At 41.2% G+C, this 20,294-nt stretch overlaps 1 protein-coding gene across 2 annotated transcripts in view; it reads left to right on the top strand.

Moving 5' to 3' along the window:
- Positions 1 to 20,294, top strand: part of LPAR3 (lysophosphatidic acid receptor 3) — an 82,155-nt gene that overhangs the window by 53,098 nt on the left and 8,763 nt on the right. The gene's annotated exons all lie outside the window — the stretch shown is intronic.

Below are 20,294 nucleotides of genomic sequence, written 5' to 3' on the forward strand. Positions count from 1 at the left end.
ACCATTATCAATAATGCTGCAGTGATCATCCTTGTATATACATCTCCGGGGATTTGTGGGACTATTTTGTCCACTATATTACTTGAGAGTTAGTAGATCAAGAAAATGCCTGTTTAAAATTTTGTTAGGTATTTCTAAACTGTCCTCCAGCTGATTTTATCAAACCCCTATCCTACAAGCAGTGAAGTATTCTTTATCCTCATGCTTTCCATCAATACCAGGTTTATATAATTCACATACCTTTAAATGAAGTGTTTCTGCTTTAGCACAAGACGTGCAAAAGGGTGAGAGCTATCCATCTCCCGATTTCCTGTCAGCAAACCAAGAGCAAAAAGCATAGAGGAGTAAATCAGAGCTGACAGGGAGTTAGAAATGAGAGATCTGGCTTCTGTTCCTATTCATTCATTCTTTCTTAGCATTCACTGAGGACCCATATGGGCCAGGCCCATCTTAGGCCCCAGGAATAGAGTGATACAAAGACAAAGTCCCTGCCTTCGTGAGCTTCCATTCTAGTGTACATGAACCTTAAACAAATGATTATATCATCTCAAGTAGTGTGATGTTCTTTGATGGAAACATAAAGCAGAGGAAGAGATAGAGAGTGTGGCAGGGTAGAGATGGGAGGAGAGGGGGTGGTCCTGGAATTTTCTCTGCAGACTTGATGCCTGAGTAGAACCCCAGATGCAGTGAGGGCAGAGCCCACTGCTGTTCAGAGAGGGTCCCCCCAGAGCTGGCAGGAGCAAGAGCAAAAGCCCGAGAAAGGAGCAGTTTGGTGGGTTCCAAAAGTAGCCCCAAGGCGTCACTGACTTTTGATGTGTCCGAAGAGGATAATGGGGCTACTTCCTTTCTTTATAGAAGGCCATGTGCAGGTGAGTGAACTTGGAAATAAATTAAGTGATGCTCTTAGGGTAAACTAGGACTTTTAACCACTAAACTCCCTCAGCTAGTCCCAGCCAGGGGCCAGCAGACGTGGCGTTCTCACACTGTCTCTGTCACTAGCAATACAGCTCGCTGCGTAGAAACACGAAAGTGTAAAACCACACCCACCACCCCTCAGGTTAGAGCAGCATACTCATGACTGACGTGTCCTTCCCCCTTCTTCTTTGCTTCCTAAGAAGGCCGTTCTTTATTGAAGTGTTTTAAAAACCACCAGAGAGAAGTCACAATTGAAAACCAAGTTTGTTTGGAAGGTGGTCACAGAAAGTAGCTTCCACTCTCCAGGTCTGGGAAGTTACTCCTGTGTCCAAAGATGGATCACTGTCCCCTCATCTCTGACTTGGGGACTCAGGCAGAGGCTGAGGGCAGCAGCCAGGAGATTGAAGGGTAGCTGAGTGGAGCTTGAAAGAGGATGCACTGAAAGCAAAAAGGCAGCTTTAAATGTGAGGATGAAGGTAGGAGTTAGAATTTTCTGTGGGCCAGAGCCTCCATAGGCATTGAACTTCTGGCTCACCCCTGACAAACACCCCAGGCTTGAGTTCCTTTTAATGATGTGAAGAGTGAGACAGGAGTTTACTTTCTCTTCAGCACTTGGTCCCCTCCTTGTAGAGCTCATCTTGTAAGGAAAGGATGAAATTGCCTGGCTTTAAGGATTATAGAGGCCAAAGCATTGCATACTGGGTGGTTTATGCTGCTTGCACACCAGCTCCTTCATGTCTCAACATGTGGTGAGTCTTTTTTTCCTTCTCCAAGAGTCTTATGTAAGAAGGCTCAAACAAGAAAAACCTCCCTGTGAACCAAACAGTACCCCTGGAAGACTTTGATATTCATGCCAAGTATGATATTGAACTTGAAATTCAAACATAGGACTGTTATTATCTTCTGCTTCTGAAAGGAGCTCTTGAGTCTACCCCTTTACCTACATAAGGAAGAAATGTGCCTACTTAGAAGTGCTTTAACAGATGATTTTTTTTTTAGGTGACAAGTTTATAAGAGTGCTATGAATAAACAGATGGATGCACACTTAAAGTCTGCACACTTTGCACTTTATCAAAATGAAAACTAATCTATTTAAGTGCACCTCTTTAATACACCTCTTCAAATCTCTGACTTATGAAGCTAAGGGAAATGGAAGGAAAATAATTTCTAAAAGCTTATTTACATCATTAAAGCCACTTGTGTGGCAATATATTATGTTCTATGCCAGCCCTTCCCCCCAAACTCTTTGGGAACTTTTTGGCTTTTGACCAATGAATGACTCAACTTCTTTTTGTCTGAGATTCTAAAATTATAGCAGATGATTGATCTGATTGCAGTGGTTATGACACATCTGGAAGAAACTATAATTTCAGTTTCTGAAATATATGGAAATCTATGCTTACATTTAGAGTTCCATTCATTTATTAACTATACTCTTAATTGCAAAAACAGGGACGAACTACGTCTGTCAGCTTAAGTGAAAAAGTTGAAGAACCAAGAGTGTATAGATCACCAGACCTAAGGAGTGGCCTGGAAGCAGGGTATGGAAAGTCCTGTATTCTCCAGGAAATTCTACTCCCTTTTCATCTGAGTTTCCCCTATGTGCTTATTTTCTTCTTATCTCCCTCTGCAAACTGCTTTTTATTAGCCTGCCAGGCTCCTCTGTACATGGAATTTTCCAGGCATGAATACTGGAGTGGGTAGCCATTTCCTTCTCCAGGGGATCTTCCCAACCCAGGGATTGAACTGGGGTCTCTCACGTTGCAGGCAGATTCTTTACCATCTGAGCCATCAGGGAAGCCCTTTTATTTTCCAGCTACTTCTATCTAGATTGTGCAAAATGTGTAGCCAGTAGCTCCTGTATGTATGTATCAAGGTCTCTCTCTCCCATTTACGTATTCTCTGGGATGAGTCTTACCTGGCCCAGCCTGAAATCAGAACAAACCTTACAACATTCACATCTGGCCAGAAGCTGGGGTCTAAAGATGGGATTTTGATTGGTCCAGTTTGGGTCAGGTGTTTCAGAGGAACCAGTTTTGGTCAGGGGTAGTATCAGGTGTGCTAGGAGCCTTACCTGTGTAACCAGGTGGATGGAGTGTCTGTATGTGTGAGGGGGGAAGAGAGAGAGTGAAAGAGAGACAGAAGGATAAGGGATGTGATACTTAATTTCTACAAAGCTAAGACATAGAGAGATTAATTGAGGCATATGCAATCGCCAGAGAAGAGGGAATCTTTGACTTGCAGGTGTCTGTTTTAACCTCCAAACATGATACCCTACACACTGCATAATTTACAAGTACAGTGGTGGGTATTGACAAATGACAGGACAAATTCTCAGGAGCCCCTGAGAATTTCCTAGGATCTCATAAGGGGCTTCATCCACTTATCTTTCCCACTAAAGAACAAACTCCACTTCAGAGAAATCTAAAAACTCTCCAGATTTTTAGTTGGGGTTTTGTTGTTTCAAAAAATTTTATTAAATTCATGAATAAAACAAACATTATTTGTCATAAGGGACCATTAGTTGTCCTTCCAAACTTCTCAAGCAAATAAAGAATTTCATGATTATTCTACATTTCAAAGAGGATTTAATTTCCAGCACAGAAATGGGAAATGGAGTTTCAGGAATTCATTTTTGACCTGGGATCCAGAAAGAATAGACAGCCACAGCACCTCAATGAATACTGTTTTATTTTCTTTGCCAAGCATTGCCAAAGAATGGATCATTGTTGAAAACTGAAGGATAATGTTTATAGTAAAAGTTCTGGTTGCTGTTTCTTCACAGGGAAATTCCTGTGAGCATTTAAATGGGTCACAGGCGAGAGGACCGAGGCTTTGGACTGCTTGGCAGAGGGTCTACTCTGAATGAAACTTTCCTGTATTTCTGTGTCTCTTTTGGTGAAAACCAGCCATTGTTTTCAGCAAATAGGGTCTCCATTCCAGTATTTTCTAAACAGAGAGTGTTCCTAACAAGGGATTCAATACTCAGTGACTCCACAGAATCCTGGCAGAGTGTCTTTTCGTTCGATTATATCCTTTCTAAATTATTGTTTTAATAAGGCATATGCTGTGTTTTTTAGAGCACACAGCTAAACCCCTGTCCAGGTCTGAGGATGCAAGTTTTTTCGCTGTCAATGAATAAATTGTTCAGGGAATTTTTGCCATAAATTTTTCCCCATCAAATGGAACTTCTTTGGTCCTAACCCTTCTCACAAATCTGAGCTTGTCCTGTTAGTTAGTCTTAGGAAACATTTCTTGATAGCTCTCTTATTTAATTTGGTCCTTATATAGGGCTTCTCAGGTGATGCAGTGGTAAAGAATCTGCCTGCCAGCGCAGGAGATGCAAAAGACATGGGTTCGTTCCCTGGGTCGGGAAGATCCCACTGGCAACCCACTCCAGTATTCTTGCCTGCAGAATCCGCCTGGAAAAGCTGAATGACAGAGGATCCTGATGGGCTACAGTCCTTGGGTTGCAAAGGGTTGAACACGACTAAACACAGCACAGGAGAATGTGGGAGTTTATTCTTTATGTGAGTAAGTGGTGTGCTCTGAAACTTCGAGGCCTTTTCCTCTTTAGAGTCGGCTAGAGCTGACTCATTCATCTGCTGTTTTTGTTAGTTTGTTGTTTTCGTTGTTCTTTAAAAAAATCTGCTGACAGGATATTTTGTAAGGAATCCATCCTTAAGCTGTTTCTTTGATGCTTTGTAACAAGTATTTGGGCAATGGTGTTTAATTCTAGGACCAGCAGATGTTTGAGGATTGTCACTTTATCTTAGATTCTCTTGCTTGTAAAATTGAACTAATGATATTCATTCCATTTTACAAGTGCTTTTAATTTCTTTGTTAACAGGAATGCTAATAATAGCAAACACTTGTATAGTCCTTATTTGTGCCAGGAATTCATCTAAGCATGCACAAATATCAACTTATTTAGCTTTTACATGAAATATGTATTATCATTATCCCCATTCTAGGCAGAGAGGTAAATTGCTCATGGTTACACAGTCATGGGAAGACCTGAGATCTGAATGCAGAAAGCTCCTAGAATGTGCTGTGTACCATCTGTTCTGTGCAAGTTGCCTCAGTCGTGCCTGACTCTTTGACCCCATGGACTGTAGCCCACCAGGCTCCTCTGTCCATGGGATTCCCCAGGCAAGAATACTGGAGTGGGTTGCCATGCCCTCCTCCAGGGGATCTTCCTGACCCAGGGATCAAACCCTCGTCTCTCACATCTCCTGTATTGGCAGGCAGGTTCTTTACCACTAGCACCACCTGGGAAGCCCAAGAATGTGCTCCTAACCTTTATACCATTTGCCACCCTTTCCACCGTACTGCCAAGCATTGCTGTCCCTGCCTTCAGTTATTAATTTACAGACATTTATTGAGCTTCATCTCAGAGACCACTAAAAATCAGACATGTATTTTCCCTTCGGGACTGCACTCTGTGCAGAAGATTGGGAAAATAGATAACTGTAAGTTTTATGATAAACACAGGAGCCTCTGGGAAGACTTTAGAAGTGGCACATAATCCAGCTTTGTGAGATCATGTGAGCTCATCTATAAAAGAGGAACATGATAATCCCTACCTCAGAGAGTTGATGAGGGGATTCAGTGACTGGATGCATAAAAATGCCCTGAACAGAACCACTCACATTAAGTGAAAGCTATTCTTTTTATTAAACCGAACACTGGAAGCTGTGGAGTGGTGTGAAGAACTGGCAGGTGGTTCTTTAAAGTGTGTTGGAGACAGAGGGAGCTTCAGGGACAAAAACCTGGAAACGAAAGATGGCGTGGCCTGTTCGGGGCGCTGCAAATAACACAGAGGGTAGGAACCAAGGGGTGAAGGGACGAGGAGACTGGTGAATCAGTCAGGGTGAGCTCATGAAGGACCTGCTGGGCAGGCTCTAGACTTTGGGCTCATCCTGAAGACTTCTAAGCTAAGAGGTAGTTTTCTCAGTCTTGACACATATAGAGACTGCTGACCACACTTTGCAGAATGTAGGGGCAGAAAGACCATTTGGAAAGTTACTAAATTAACCTAGGCTAGCAATGATCTACCACACAATTTCACTCATCTCACATGCTAGCAAGAGAGTTCCAGAAAAACATCTGCTTTATTTACTATGCCAAAGCCTTTGACTGTGTGGATCACAACAACTGTGGAAAATTCTTAAAGAGATGAGACTAACAGACCACCTTACCTGCCTCCTGAGAAATCCATGTGAAGTTCGAGAAGCAACAATTAGAACTGGACATGAAACAATGGACTGGTTCCAAATTGGGAAAGGAGTAAGTCAAGGCTGTATCTTGTCACCCTGCTTATTTAACTTCTATGCAGAGTACATCATGCAAAATGCCAGGCTGGATGAAGCACAAGCTGGAATCAAGATTTCTGGGAGAAATATCAATAACCTCAGATACACAGATGTCACCACTATTATGGCAGAAAGTTAAGAGGAACTGAAGAGCCTCTTGATGAAAGTGAAAGAGTAGAGTGAAAAAGCTGGCTTAAAGCTCAACATTCAGAAAACTAAGGTCATGGCATCTGGTCCCATCACTTCATGGGAAATAGATGGGGAAACAGTGGAAACAGTGAGAGACTTTATTTTGGGGGGCTCCAAAATCACTGCAGATGGTGATTGCAGCCATGAAATTAAAAGATGCTTGCTCCTTGAAAGAAAAGCTATGACCAACCGAGACAGTATATTAAAAAGCAGAGACATTACTTTGTCAACAAAGGTCTGTCTAGTCAAAGCTATGGTTTTTGCAGTAGTCATGTATGGTTGTGAGAGTTGGACTATAAAGAAAGCTGAGCACCGAAGAATTGATGCTTTTGAACTGTGGTGTTGGAGAAGACTCTTGAGAGTTCCTTGGACTGCAAGGAGATCCAACCAGTCCATCCTAAAGGAAATCAGTCCTGAATATTCATTGGAAGGACTGATGCTGAAGCTCCAATACTTTGCACACCTGATATGAAGAGCTGACTCATTGGAAAAGACCCTGATGCTGGGAAAGATAGAAGGCAGGAGGAGAAGAGGAAGACAGAGGATGAGATGGTCAGATGGCATCACTTGACTCAATGGACATGAGTCTGAACAAGCTCTGAGAGTTGGTGATGGACAGGGAAGCCTGGTGTGCTGCAGTCCATGGGGTTGCAAAAAGTTGGACATGACTGAGCGACTGAACTGAACTGAACTGAGGGATGATGGTAATTCAATCTCTGGGAAACATAGGGTAGTTGGAAAGAAGCAAATGGATTAAAGAGATACTAAAGAGATACTTGAAAGTCCTTGGCGATTGTTTGCATGTGAAGGTGGGAGAAGGGACAAGTCAAGGGTGATCCAAATTTTTGGCCTGGACAGCTGAGTGGACAGTGATCCCATTTCCTTGAACTCATAGCATGTAACCCATATATAAGAGCATAGGTTCTAGCAGCATTGCGGAACATGAGAGATGATGGAGTACACAGTGAAAGAGGGTGACCTATGAAAGAATCCACCGTGGAGCCGGCGCAATCAGTACTGGGTGGCCCAGACTTCTCAACATTCGTGCAGAGAGGCTAGTAATCAGACTATCTTAGCACAGGGTTGTAAGGAAAAATGGTCCTCACCCTCAGATTTCCTTTGTTCTGAGAATACCTGCTGGCCGCTTAGCCTCCAGGGCGCTCCCTGGCAGGAGGGGAGGGCACCTTGCTTCTCAAGGAGTTGGCCTGATGCTCTTTATGCCCCAAGACATGATATACCTGTGTTTTATAGAGCTCTGCTATTCCAGGGAGTTTTAAAATCACATCCTGTTATATCAGGAGGGACTTCAGATGCCATCTAGTTTGGCTGTTCACGGAGGATATTTCACAAGTAGATGTGATAAAACTGAATTATGTATATTGTAAGGACACCATTTCTGACTCACATCATTTTTGCTTCCAGCTCCAAGTAAGATTGTTTTCACCCTAGTTTTTGTGCCAATAAGAACATAACTCTCCCCAGCCTCACTACCCTCCTATTTCTGTATCTTGTTACTTCCGTAAGATTTCAGCATTTTTTTTTCAGTGGCAACAAACTGATAAGAATATTATTTGTGTGTTTTTTACATATATATGTGTTGTTTTACATGTATATGTGCGTGTGTATATGTGTTTTTGCATATAAATGTGTATATATATATGATATGTGTGTGTTTTAGAAATATGTGTGTATATGTTTTACATATATGTGTGTATATATATTATGTTGTGCTGTGTGTGTGTGTTTTACATATATATGTGTATATATATTATATATTAATATGTTCCTGTGTGTATGTGTTAGTCACTCAGTCGTGTGTCTGACTCTTTGCGATCCCATGGACTGTAGTAGCCTGCCTAGCTCCTCTGTCCATGGGGATTCTCCAGGCAAGAATAGTGGAGTGGGTTGCCATTTCCTTCTCCAAGGGATTTTCCCAACCTAGGGATTGAACCTGGGTCTCCTGCATTACAGGCAGATTCTTTACCATCTGAGCCACCAGGGAAGCCATGTATTAATATATGTGTCATATTTCCATGTTTTATCATGAGAAACTCCTGCCTAAGTTTGACATTTCATGTACCCTCTGTAGATTCCATTAGAGTTGTTTTTTTTCTAGAATAGGAAAGGACCCCACATTCTCTGAACTGGCCCTTAACTGGCTCATAACCTGAGGGGAGGCATATCTGCTGCCTAGAATCAAGCTGGGGGAAGTTTCTGTCTTTTTTAAAATGAAGTGCTTTGTTCATATCAAGGGAATTTTATAATAAATAATTGATAAAGTAAATGTTTTTCTTTCAGTGATACAATTTTTTTTAAGAATGTACGGCTTTTAATTTGCTAAAAAGATCAGCCTTAATTGTATTATTTGCTGATAAGATTTACTAACCCCTTTGTGTCTCAGTTCCCACACCTGTGAAATGAGGCAGTTAGCACAGAAATGATTGTTTGAGACTTGTTGTTTTAAGATTTTGTTCTAATTTTCCAAATAAAGTCCCAAATGAGCATTTATGGTTGATTGTAAATGAAGTAGTCTTATTCTTTCCTGGGATACAATGTATATGTGAAAAAAAAAAGTTTTGGACTTTAGAAATTTAAATTTCATTGTCTGATCACCTTTACAAGATCTCTGAGTATTTTATAAATATGAACATTTTTATATGAAGTCAGAAGATACATCAGGAATTTATATTGCACAACTATTTTAATATTTGATAAAGAAACATATGCTCAGCAAAATTGTAGAATGGATTTTAAGTTAAAAAATAAGAAATGGTGCTCATAAGACCCACATATATTAAGTAACAAATTAATTCAGTTTATAATTTGTGATAAGGTTGCTAGAAGAGTAGCTAAGAGAATGCTATAGACAGTATGTATATGTGGATGTCAGGAAGACCTTTGATAATTGGACATTGTATTCTCATCATCAAGAGGAACTGTGGGCAGGATTATAGAATAGTCAGGAGATTCACCAGTAACTGAATGTTTCACCTGAGCCTTGGTGATTAGGTACAGGCTTGATGTCAACCTAGCAAGAATCTCAGGACTGCCAGAGGACTCTGTGCTTGGTCTGTATTTCCCCAGCAAAGTAGCAATCACTTAGAGAAGATGGAAAAAACATTACTTGCAGATGTCAAAATATGCAGGTAGCAAAAAGAGAGAAGAATTGCTAATATGTTAGGTAGGAGATTCCAGACTCAAACAGCTATCAACAGAATAGATCTGCCAAAGCGAACAAGAACAGCACTTTATAAGAACAGATGTAGTCATTAGGTTTCAACGAAACACACACATGTTGCAGTTATACAACCAAAGAGATTAGGAACATCTTAAAACAACACATGTGGGGGGTAGGGGGAAAAGAAGAAGAAAGGGTTTTTATGGACCAAAAGTGCAGTTGTGTCGAGGACATCATGTTGTGTAATTGTCCCAAAATGGAGTGTAGTCATAGACAAGTTTATTGAATGTGAAGGATCTAGACTTAGGAAATTGTCCTGTATTCTGTGGACACAAGGACTTTCACGTGGCACTATAAAGCCAGATCTGGAGCTCACATTTTGAGATGAATATTGTCAGTGTAGTGAGCACCTACTGGAGGGTGACTGGGGTTTGGAAGGATCCAGAACAGATGAAGGAATTGGAATTGTCACCAAAGAAGATAAGAAATGAGGACACAACTATTATTTTAAAACATTTTATGAGTTGTTACCTGGAAAAGGAATTACATTTTAGAAGTTTGAAAGTTAAGATAGGATCAAGGCGTAGAAATTACAGAAGGAATATTTTAACTCATTATCAGATGAATTTCCTAAAAATGAGAGCCGTTCTCCAGGGGAGCCAGCTGCCGAGTGATGTCAGGGAGCTTCCTCCTGCTGGAGGTGCTGGGTAACTGAGAGATGATTCTTCATGTATGGTGCTATCCAGGGATTCTTACACAGTGTGGGAGGATGGATGGACAAACTGTAGAAAGGCTTGTGAGTCTCAGAGTCTATGACTCTATAAAAAAATGTTTTATTGGATTTATTGATAACATTTTTTTGCAAGTATGTATGGGAAGATGACTTGATCTTATTTGAGCTGGGTGCAAGCATTAAATACTTCTGTTGGGTTGGGTGTATATCATCCGCATTAAGCAAAAACAATCTTGCCAAAGGCCCCATGCAATGCATCAGCTCTGGCTAGGCTAACTATAATTGCCAAGAGGATTCACAATAAAATCTTTCTATGGTAAAAACTAGGGACTGTGAAATTGAGGTTCCAGGCTATAGGGACATCATTCTTGTTCATCTTTCTTTTCATTTGCTATTGGTTCCTACTTGGTGATCTAAGAGTCAAATTCTACTCAGATAGTATAGAAAGATCTGCATGATATGCTTGTACTTGAACAAATGTCTACATGTATCTTAGAAAGTGAAATGAAAATGTTAGTTGCTCAGTCGTGTCTGACTCTGTGACTCTGTGGACCATAGCCCGCCAGGCTCCTCTGTCCATGGAATTCTCCAGGCAAGAATACTGGAGTGGGTTGCCATTTCCTCCCTTAGGGGATTTTAATTCACTCATTTGATCACTCGCTCATTAATAAATAGTAAGTGCCTGCTTTATGTCAGGCACTCTGCTAAGAACTGGGAATGCAAAAGTAAGTTGGCTGAATGTAGTCCTCATCCCTTGAGGTATGTACGGTCTAGTAGAGAAAACAGGCATGAAGATGAAAAATATCTGCAGCATCACTAGTGCTCTAATAGAGATGTGCTAAATGGATAGGGCTCTGCAGGCTACTTCTGCCCCTCAGGTCTTCTCACTTAGTTATTCCTATGTTCTAAAAGGCTGTTAAAAAACATAATGAAAAAATTAAAGACTAAGTATCTTGATAAAAATCATTATCCCAGTGGGATGACTTAGGAAGCAACAACTAATTTTTGCATCTTAAGTAATTGGTTTCTTAGTATGTTCCCACCTCTTCCCACTCTGGAGTCTGATTCTGAGCATCTTTAAACCTGGAGAGCAGGGTCAGCAGCAAGAATGGCTAACACATCATGTCTAACTCAGTGCTGAGCACTGATCTAGATACTTTATGTATGATCAGTTATGTAGCCCTTACAGCAACCCCAGGAGGTGGGCATCCTTGTTATCTCCATGTTACAGATCAGGTATAACTGACGTATAGGTAGGTTAAACAGGTTAAATAAAAATAGCCTAAGGGTACCCCAAAGCAAGTGTAAGTTAGGGGTTTGAACCCAGTAGTTTGGCCCTAGTAGACAAACTATTATAATTCTCTGCCATGTTGCTCCTCTGACCAATGCTGTTGTATTAATAGGTTTTTCAAATATCAAATCACAAAAGCCTTTTCCTGGAGAAAGAATAAGAGATGCTGATCAGGATGATGACTTTGTGCTCCATGGTGTACTGAAGAAACTTAAGTCCGTTCTCCCAACTGGGCCTCACCAACCCCACAAGGGGAATTTTATTGTCTATTTTGCAGATGAGAAAACAAGGTTTAGCAAGTTTAAGAAAATTACTCAAGTTTACCTAACTAGTAAATCCTTCAGTATATGAATATCGTTAAGTAAAAAGATCAAATTAGTCATTGTACCCAGTAATAAACACACATTTGCTTCAGGAAAATATTGGGTTGGCCAAAAAAAGTTCATTTGGGGTTTTCCATATCTTCTAGAAGAACCCAAACAAACTTTTGGACAACCCAATAAAAAGGTATATGTTGAAAGAGGAAGTGTTTAACATTTTCCAGTGGGTGGGGGCTAAAGGATAAGAAGATAAGCTTTCTGCTATTTGAGTATCACGATGTCTTTAGTTCCACAATTTGAGTGAGACAGTATCTCAGACTTTATTTATTTGCCCTTTATTGAACTTAGGGTGTTTGATGTACCCAATATCCTGTACCAAGGTAAATAGATAGTCTCTAGTTCAAAGACAGACTCCTTAAACTTTGAATGACCTTTCTCAGCATCCATATCTATGTGATTTGGATGTTTCTTCTTCCCTGATTAACAATTTACAAATTATTTATTGTTGTTTACATATTTGACTTACTAATCTTATTTGATTACTAGAATAGTAAAGCTAATGTTTTGAACAGAGGGTTCTTTCAACCTATGATGTAATGTGACTTAAATGTGTTTGATTAACCCAAATATAGCTTCCCTGGTGGCTCAGACGGTAAAGAATCCACCTGCAAGGCAGGAGAACTGGTTGGGAAGATCCCCTGGAGAAGGGCATGGCAACCCACTCCAGTATTCTTGCCTGGAGAATCCCTATGGACAGAGGAGTATGACAGGCTACAGGCCATGGGCTTGCAAAGAGCTGGACACGACTGAGCAATTAAGCACACAACCCAAATGTGGAAACACATGGACTGTAAGATAAGCCGCAGACTCCTCTGTTCTAGATTATAACAAATCATCTCAAATGAGAAGAGGGGTCCTTGGCCTCCCAGGTACCTATGATAACCTGGTTTATAACATGGGAGAAGAATGCACTGGGAGCTCTACCATTTTGCTGCTATTATTGCACCAAGGGACAGTGCCTCATCTCAAAGCTATTGGGTACATTTACATGTCATGTGTGTGGTCAGTGGGTTAGGAGCATGTCAGCTTTCCTTTCCTGCTTTCTTGAAAATTGAGTAACTACTAAACATCCAGCCCCCACCCCCCATTAAGTGTCAGGAATCCAAGGTGAATACGGCAGCACCTCTGCCCTTCAGGTGCTCTCAATCCAGCTGGCCAGATGAAGGGATAATCCACTAACAGTGTCTGATTCGATGATCCATATGTGGAGAGCCTACGGGAACATGGGATGGGGATCACTTGACCCAGCCTGGGAGGTGTGTCTGGGGAGAGCTGCACACGGGAGGAAAAAAAGGAACCAGCTTCGAAAGAGTAAGAAGAACCCAAGGCCATGAAGTTAGCAACAGAAGAATGTGGGTGAAGCATGGCACCAAAACTGGCTTCCCTCCTTCCCTCCTCCCTCTGGCCTACCCTCTGGATTGTGTGTGTGTGTTTGTAATTAACTAGAATGCCATCGTGTTTATTTGGATTGAGGAAATAAAATAACCAAGACGTCTGGATACTCAATACCTGGCAAATCCAGTTACCATCAGAGGTTGCTTTTTGCACAGAATCAGAACAAAAGCGATATCCCAGCCATGAAAAAGACTGACGTTGACCAAGAACTTTCTCCCTTGAAATTGTATATGGCCATTCTAGACATCCCTAGCTCTGATGACATTCTTTCTTCTGAGATGTTATTGCCTTCAGTCAGATTTCAGGAGAGGTGTTGCAGGTCTGGGGACTATAATATCTCTTTAGGACTTAACTAAAAGAACAACCTCTTTCCTCTTGTTTCCAGGTTCTTACAGAATGTTTTACTGGCATCTCCTTGCAGTACTTGTAGTGTGCATTGTTTCTTTCACGCTTATCTGTTACATGTATTCTATTTATGTCCTCCAACCTTACTTTGCTTTCTTCTCCTTTCATCCTCATCGTATACTTAACCACATACTCCCTCATATTCCTTCTGTCAGGCTTTGGAAGTTTGTTCAATGCAAACTAAATGTATTTCCAAATTATGGGTTTTTTTTTTCCCCTCTTTTTCTGATTACATAGTATGTTCACTAGGGTATTAACCAGATTGTGCTTTACCAGTAATTTTCTTTTTCTTAAATATGAACCTGACTGAAAATGGCTTTTATTAAGTTCCTGTAAGCCTATACAGTTCACCATTATCAAACTACGTATCACAGGAGTCTGCAGAGTATATTCGAATTGAAGATTTTTCCTTTCCTGTGGGAAGATCCCTAAGTGGGATGTAAGCAGATTTGGTCATCAAACTTTAAGACCTGGGTTTGTCTAGCACTTTGTACATTTACCCTGAGCATGAGACTCCCTTGGGACATTGGTTAAACATTCAGATTCTGTCCAGTTGGGATGATTTGCGATTAGTAAAGGAGTTAACCAACCAGTCAACAAATAAACAAGATAATTGCAGAGAGTGACACAAGGAAATCCAACAGAATAATATTTGAGGAAATGACTGGGCTGGGTGCTGCTTTATATGGCACAAAAGAAGAGCTCTCCAAAGGGTACACTTGGAGCTGAACTCTGAGAAGGAGCCAGTGAAATCAGGAACTGGGAAAGAGCTTGTATGTCTCACTTTATTTACCTGTGCCCTGGGTGCTTGGCACTATTGTTGGCATCTCTTGTGGCTCAGTGAATTTTTGTTAGATAATGCCTGCAGTCCTGAGGTAGCAGTGCTTATACCCAGATTCTGAACAATGGAATCAAATAAATGCTGTTTAAGTCTGCAGGGGTCTCTAAGTCAGGTTTAGAGCATTTAGAACTTGAATGTTTAACAAATGTCCCAATGGGAGTCTCATGCTCAGGGTAAATGTGCAAAGTGCTGGACAAACCCGGGTCTTAAAGTTTGATGACCAAATCTGCTTACATCCCACTTAGGGATCTCCCCACAGAAAAGGAAAAATCTTCAATTTGAATATACTGTGTAGTCTCCTGTGATATGTAGTTTGATAATGGTGAACTGTATAGGCTTACAGGAACTTAATGTGGGGTTATTATCACAAGTAGGATACAAGCAGAATTCCTGAAGAAATAGAGAAAATGAAGAAAAGTGGATAAAGGAGAGCATCTGGGATGAATAGGACATGGTTGAGGGAAGGGGAGAGAGAGGATGGCAGAAGAGCAGCTAAGGAGTTGAGGGAAAAAAAAAAACTAGAAAAGAAGGTCATCTTTGCACCCATGGCATCACTGTACTGCTGTCCACCAGGGAAGCCCCTAAAGAAAATTAGAAAAGAAGGCCATCTTTGCGCCTCTGGCATCAATTATTGCCATCTTCTTGGGATTTGAGCAGTGTGCTCTGACTAGCATAGCATTGCTTTCTATTTTGTAAAATAAACTAAAAAAAAAGTCTTTGGAAAACAAAGATGGTGTCACATTATGGTGGTGGTTTAGTCACTAAAGCAAATTATGGTAAATACCAATTCCAGCTAGCTTAGGACAAGTTAGATGTGATCAGAAGTAGTAGGTAAAAAATATTTTGACAGAATCTGAATGGCACTCAAATTCATATAGCTGCCAAGTTAAAACTATAGATGTTTGTCACTTGGATTTATTTTTACCCACTTGGTCACGGAAAGCATAACACATGCAAAATGAGTTATTGGAGAAGCTAGCTACTTAAGAACTATCAGGGTGTATTTACAGCCGACTCTCTCCACATCGGTGTGTGGAGAAGGAAGCTGTAGGTGAAACCCAGAATTATCCAATGTAAGAGCCAGAAGGAAACTTCCAGGTCATTCTAGTCCAACCCCTTTAATATACAGAGGAAGAACCTTGGGGGTGAGACATAGAATGGGCTTTTTCAAAGCCTACTCTAGTCCAGGGCCTGGATTTGAATCAAGATCCCTTCTTCATTTAATAAGCCTCTGTTAAGTACCCATTGAGTGTACCGTGCATGGCCAAGCACTGGGTATCACAAGCTGAAGAAGATATAAACAGGATCTCCCCTGAGGATGTCATTCTAGCAGGGCAGCCAAAATAGGACAGAGTGTAATAAAGTGTGTGTGTGTGTGTATGCACGCAGGTGTGAGTGTACAATAGCAACTGAAGCTCTCTACCAGATGTGTTTCTAAACTGAGAAAGCACAGCAAGGGAAGTATCTGACCCCATCTGGGCAGTCAGAATGAACATTTTTGGAGTGTTTTCTGTGTTAGACACTCTCCGCCCATTATCTCATTAAATCTCACAAAAATCCTGTCCGGTCAGTATCTTTCATGCTCATTCCATAGCTAAGAAGTGCAGAGAGGCTCAGGAAAATGAACTGATGTCCCTGTGGGCATAAACCAGGATTTCAGCTCTGGGACTGCCTGATCTTAAGCCCTTTTTACTGTAATAGGGATAAGTAGACTCATCTCAAGGGCAAATTCCAGCTGATTGCTAGCGGCTGAGCACTGTGCTGTGAAGGAGTCCAGGAAGTATCTAGGTTCAGAAGCACATGGTGTGATAGGTTAATGATGGCGGCCATTGGGCTTCCCAGATGGCGCTAGTGGTAAAGAACCTACCTGCCAGTGCAGAAGACATAAGAAATGTGAGTTTGACCCCTGGGTTGTGAAGATCCCCTGGAGGAGGCCATGGAAACCCACTCCAGAATTCTTTCCTAGAGGATTCCATGGACAGAGGAGCTTGGCAGGCTATAGTCCATAGGGTCGCAAAGAGTTTGGACATGATTGAAGTGACTTAGTGCTCATGGGTGTAGAATGGAAAGGGTAGCCCTGAGTCAGGACTTTGTACTTCCTGAGTTATACCATGCTCTTACTGTTCCAGGCCCAACTCTGAGTCACATCTTCCATCTCCTAACACATCCTGTTCCCTTCCTCTGAGCTCAGGATAGTATTTTGTGCCATTGAGATGTCTAGAATCTTGTCTCCTAATCAGGTCAGCTCCCCTGTGCAGTGTCCCATGCTGTGTGTGTGTGTGTATGTGTGTGTGTGTGTATGCACTCATTCAAGGCCAACTCTTTGTGATCCCATGGACTGTAGCCCACCAGGCTCCTCTGTCCATGTAATTTTCCAAGCAAGAATACTGGAGTGGGTTGCCATTTCCTCCTCCAGGGAATCTTCTCAAACCAGGGATCAAACTCATGTCTCTCATATCTCCTGCATTGGCAGTAACTCTTTTCAAAATTTTCAGCCCCATCAAAGATATCCCTTTTGCAATGCCCCACAACCTTGCTGTGTGCTAATGGCAGCTTGTGTGTTATATAAATTATTACATGCCTACAGTTTTATATGTTTGTATGTATAGGTATAATGGCTGCTGCTGTGCTGCTAAGTCGCTTCAGTCGTGTCCGATTCTATGTGACCCCATGGACTGCAGCCTACCAGGCTCCTCCGTCCATGGAATTTTCCAGGCAAGAGTACTGGAGTGGGGTGCCATTGCCTTCTCTGAGGTATAATGGCAGGCCTTCCTAATTCAAAGGCGTGACTCCAGCAGAAAGAAGTTCAGATCCTGGGGCAGGCTAGCTGGGATGTGTCAGGGTTTAAGATTACACCAGGCAAACAGCTACTGTCAGTACACGCAGTTGACCTCACACCTTTTCTTAGATGCTGGAGAGCCCTTGTTACAGTAGTTACAGAGGTGCTGAGGTATGCAGGCCCCTGCATATGATGCTTAAAGAGGAATCTGGAGGTGGAGATGGTGTTCTCTTTCTGCTGCAGTTTATAATTTCCAGCTGTCTCTCTGAGTTAGACACTAGAATTAGGTTTAGGCTGTGGTTCTAGCTGGTATGCCTCTGCTTTAAATTTTATCTCCTAACCCCTTGGCACCAAAGAATTTCAATTTTCCAAAGCTGGCCACAAATTTGAAACAAGTGTCTAAAACCAGTTGTTAGAGTCAAAAGACCCAGCAGTAGGAACAGTCGTGTTAAATGAATCATTTGTGGAATGCTTAGCTGCTCATCATCTGTTTGAAGTGTCTCAGTGTTTTCTTGTTTTCTGCAGTAAAAATAAGTCAGGTTTACTAAAGGTATATATTTTCATTCCTTTCACATATGTGACAATCTATTTTCTGAATTATTGGAGTTCTAAAACACTGTGGGTAAACGAGTATAAATTTGAATGCAAACCACATCTGAAGGTGTTACTTTTAAATTATTAAATAAATTCCTTAGTGTCATAAGAGCATTTTCACTTGAATATTCCATTAACATGTAACTTACGCATTGTGATACTTCTAACCAAGAACATCTATTGATTTAAAATTTTTTACTTTTAAAATTCTTTTCAAATAAGAAGAGAGCTTCCTGTGGATGAGGCTCCCAACCTGATTTTTATGTAGAGTTGTAATTTTCTATTTCAGTAAATCAGACAGTCCTGTGGCTTAGTAGGTTAGCATTATTGCTAGTACCCTGCTGTTTTTTTCCTGAACTAAAAACAAAGAATAACAGAGTGAACATATCTAAAATATATCCTCTTATTTGATGAAATGAGTAGCCCATGTGCCAAAGTGAAACTATTCTGTGTGAGTGATTTATTGTTATGGGTGTTTTATTTGTGTGCCACTCACATGTGAAGGTTTCTTTTTAATTGTATGTGTCAATTTTAAACAGATGAAAATAAGGCTAACTAGACAGAATATAAAACTATGAGTACTAAAGAACAGGATTATAAAAAAACTTGAGAGAAGTCTGGATCCTCTACATATCTTGTCTGTCACCCAGACCCCAAGAACTATCTTAAATACATTCCAGTGAGGGGCTTTCTCCCAGATGGACTGGTATTCTTCTTTCCTATGATATAATAGGAAGAGAAGAGATATGATGTGTATCTCCTCTTTCCCGTAATGCAGTGATGAGGTATTAACCAGAGTATTGTTTGAGATATTTTGAAACCTTCCAAATAAGGTAGGTGGTGGTTGTAGATTATTTCAAGATAATATTGACTAGAGAATTGGAAAGACCTTTGATTTCACTTGCCACCAATATTTTCAGTTGTAATTTTATTTTCAAAAGTGTTAAACATTCCTTAATTTGATGTTTCTGATTACCTTAAATTGCAGTCATTAGATATCATTTCAGCTAGTATCTGATTCTCTATACTTTAGAAAGTTACATGAAACTCACGATACTAGTTTCTTAGTATAGCACTGAAACTAGTTGAATTACTGGAGGAAGGCTCATTTGTAGTCTAATTGGACTATAAGTGAGTCTCTTATTAAACAGATACTGAAAGAAAAGAAAACATCATTAAAATAAAAAAATTATTGCAGGAGCTTCCCTGGTGATCCAGTGGTTAGGAATCTTCCTTCCAGTGCAGGGGACATAGGTTTGATCCCTGGTCAGGGAACTAAGGTCTCACATGCCAGCGAGGTAAGCCTGCAAGCTGATGAAGACCCAGCACAGCTATAAAAAAGATAAACAAATGCTTCTCATCAACATAACTGACCTGTCATGTGGCACTAGAAGGAAGTTATATTCGTTATCCAAATGTAATCACCTGGAAGCCGTTCACTCTTAGTAGCTGGCGCATGGCATGCAGTTGTCTAGTAAGTATTTATTAATGAAAGAACAGCTTCAATTCCACCTACTGCTGATGACTCCCAAGGCAACATTAAAATTGGGAGCACTCATTATTCTGACCCATGTTTCTGGCTGCTTTCTCCTCTTGTATACCTGGAGGAGCCACAGACAGTCCAAGTTCCCAGTGCCTAAAACTGAACCACCATCTCTTCCTTCTAAACCTGTCTTTACTCTCTCTCCCACTTGGTTATCAGAATCACATGCTGCCCAAGCACCCTGGAATCTTTCCTTTCCCTCCCTTCCTGCTGCTGCTGCTGCTGCTAAGTCGCTTCGGTTGTGTCCGACTCTGTGCGACCCCACAGATGGCAGCCCACCAGGCTCCCCTGTCCCTGGGATTCTCAAGGCAAGAGCACTGGAGTGGGTTGCCATTTCCTTCTCCAATGCATGAAAGGGAAAAGTGAAAGTGAAGTCACTCAGTCATGTCCGATTCTTAGCGACCCCATGGACTGCAGCCCACCAGGCTCCTCCATCCATGGGATTTTCCAGGCAAGAGTACTGGAGTGGGGTGCCATTGCCTTCTCCGCCTCCCTTCCTAGATCTAGTTATTTATACATCAAATCTTACAAGTTTTTATTCTTACCACCTCCTAACCTGGTTATATCTCTACATCTCCATCACCAGTGTTTTTTCAAATCCTTAAACTTTTCACCTGAATTTCAGCTGGTCTTCAGGGGTGTCTCCCTGCCAAATCAGTGGTTCTTATACTTTACAGTACTAAAGCATTTCCCAGGGAGCTGTTTAAAACTGGAAATGCCCAGATCATACCTTCAT

Source organism: Bubalus bubalis, chromosome 6 (assembly GCF_019923935.1).
Source record: "Bubalus bubalis isolate 160015118507 breed Murrah chromosome 6, NDDB_SH_1, whole genome shotgun sequence".
NCBI classification, from domain to species: domain Eukaryota; kingdom Metazoa; phylum Chordata; class Mammalia; order Artiodactyla; family Bovidae; genus Bubalus; species Bubalus bubalis.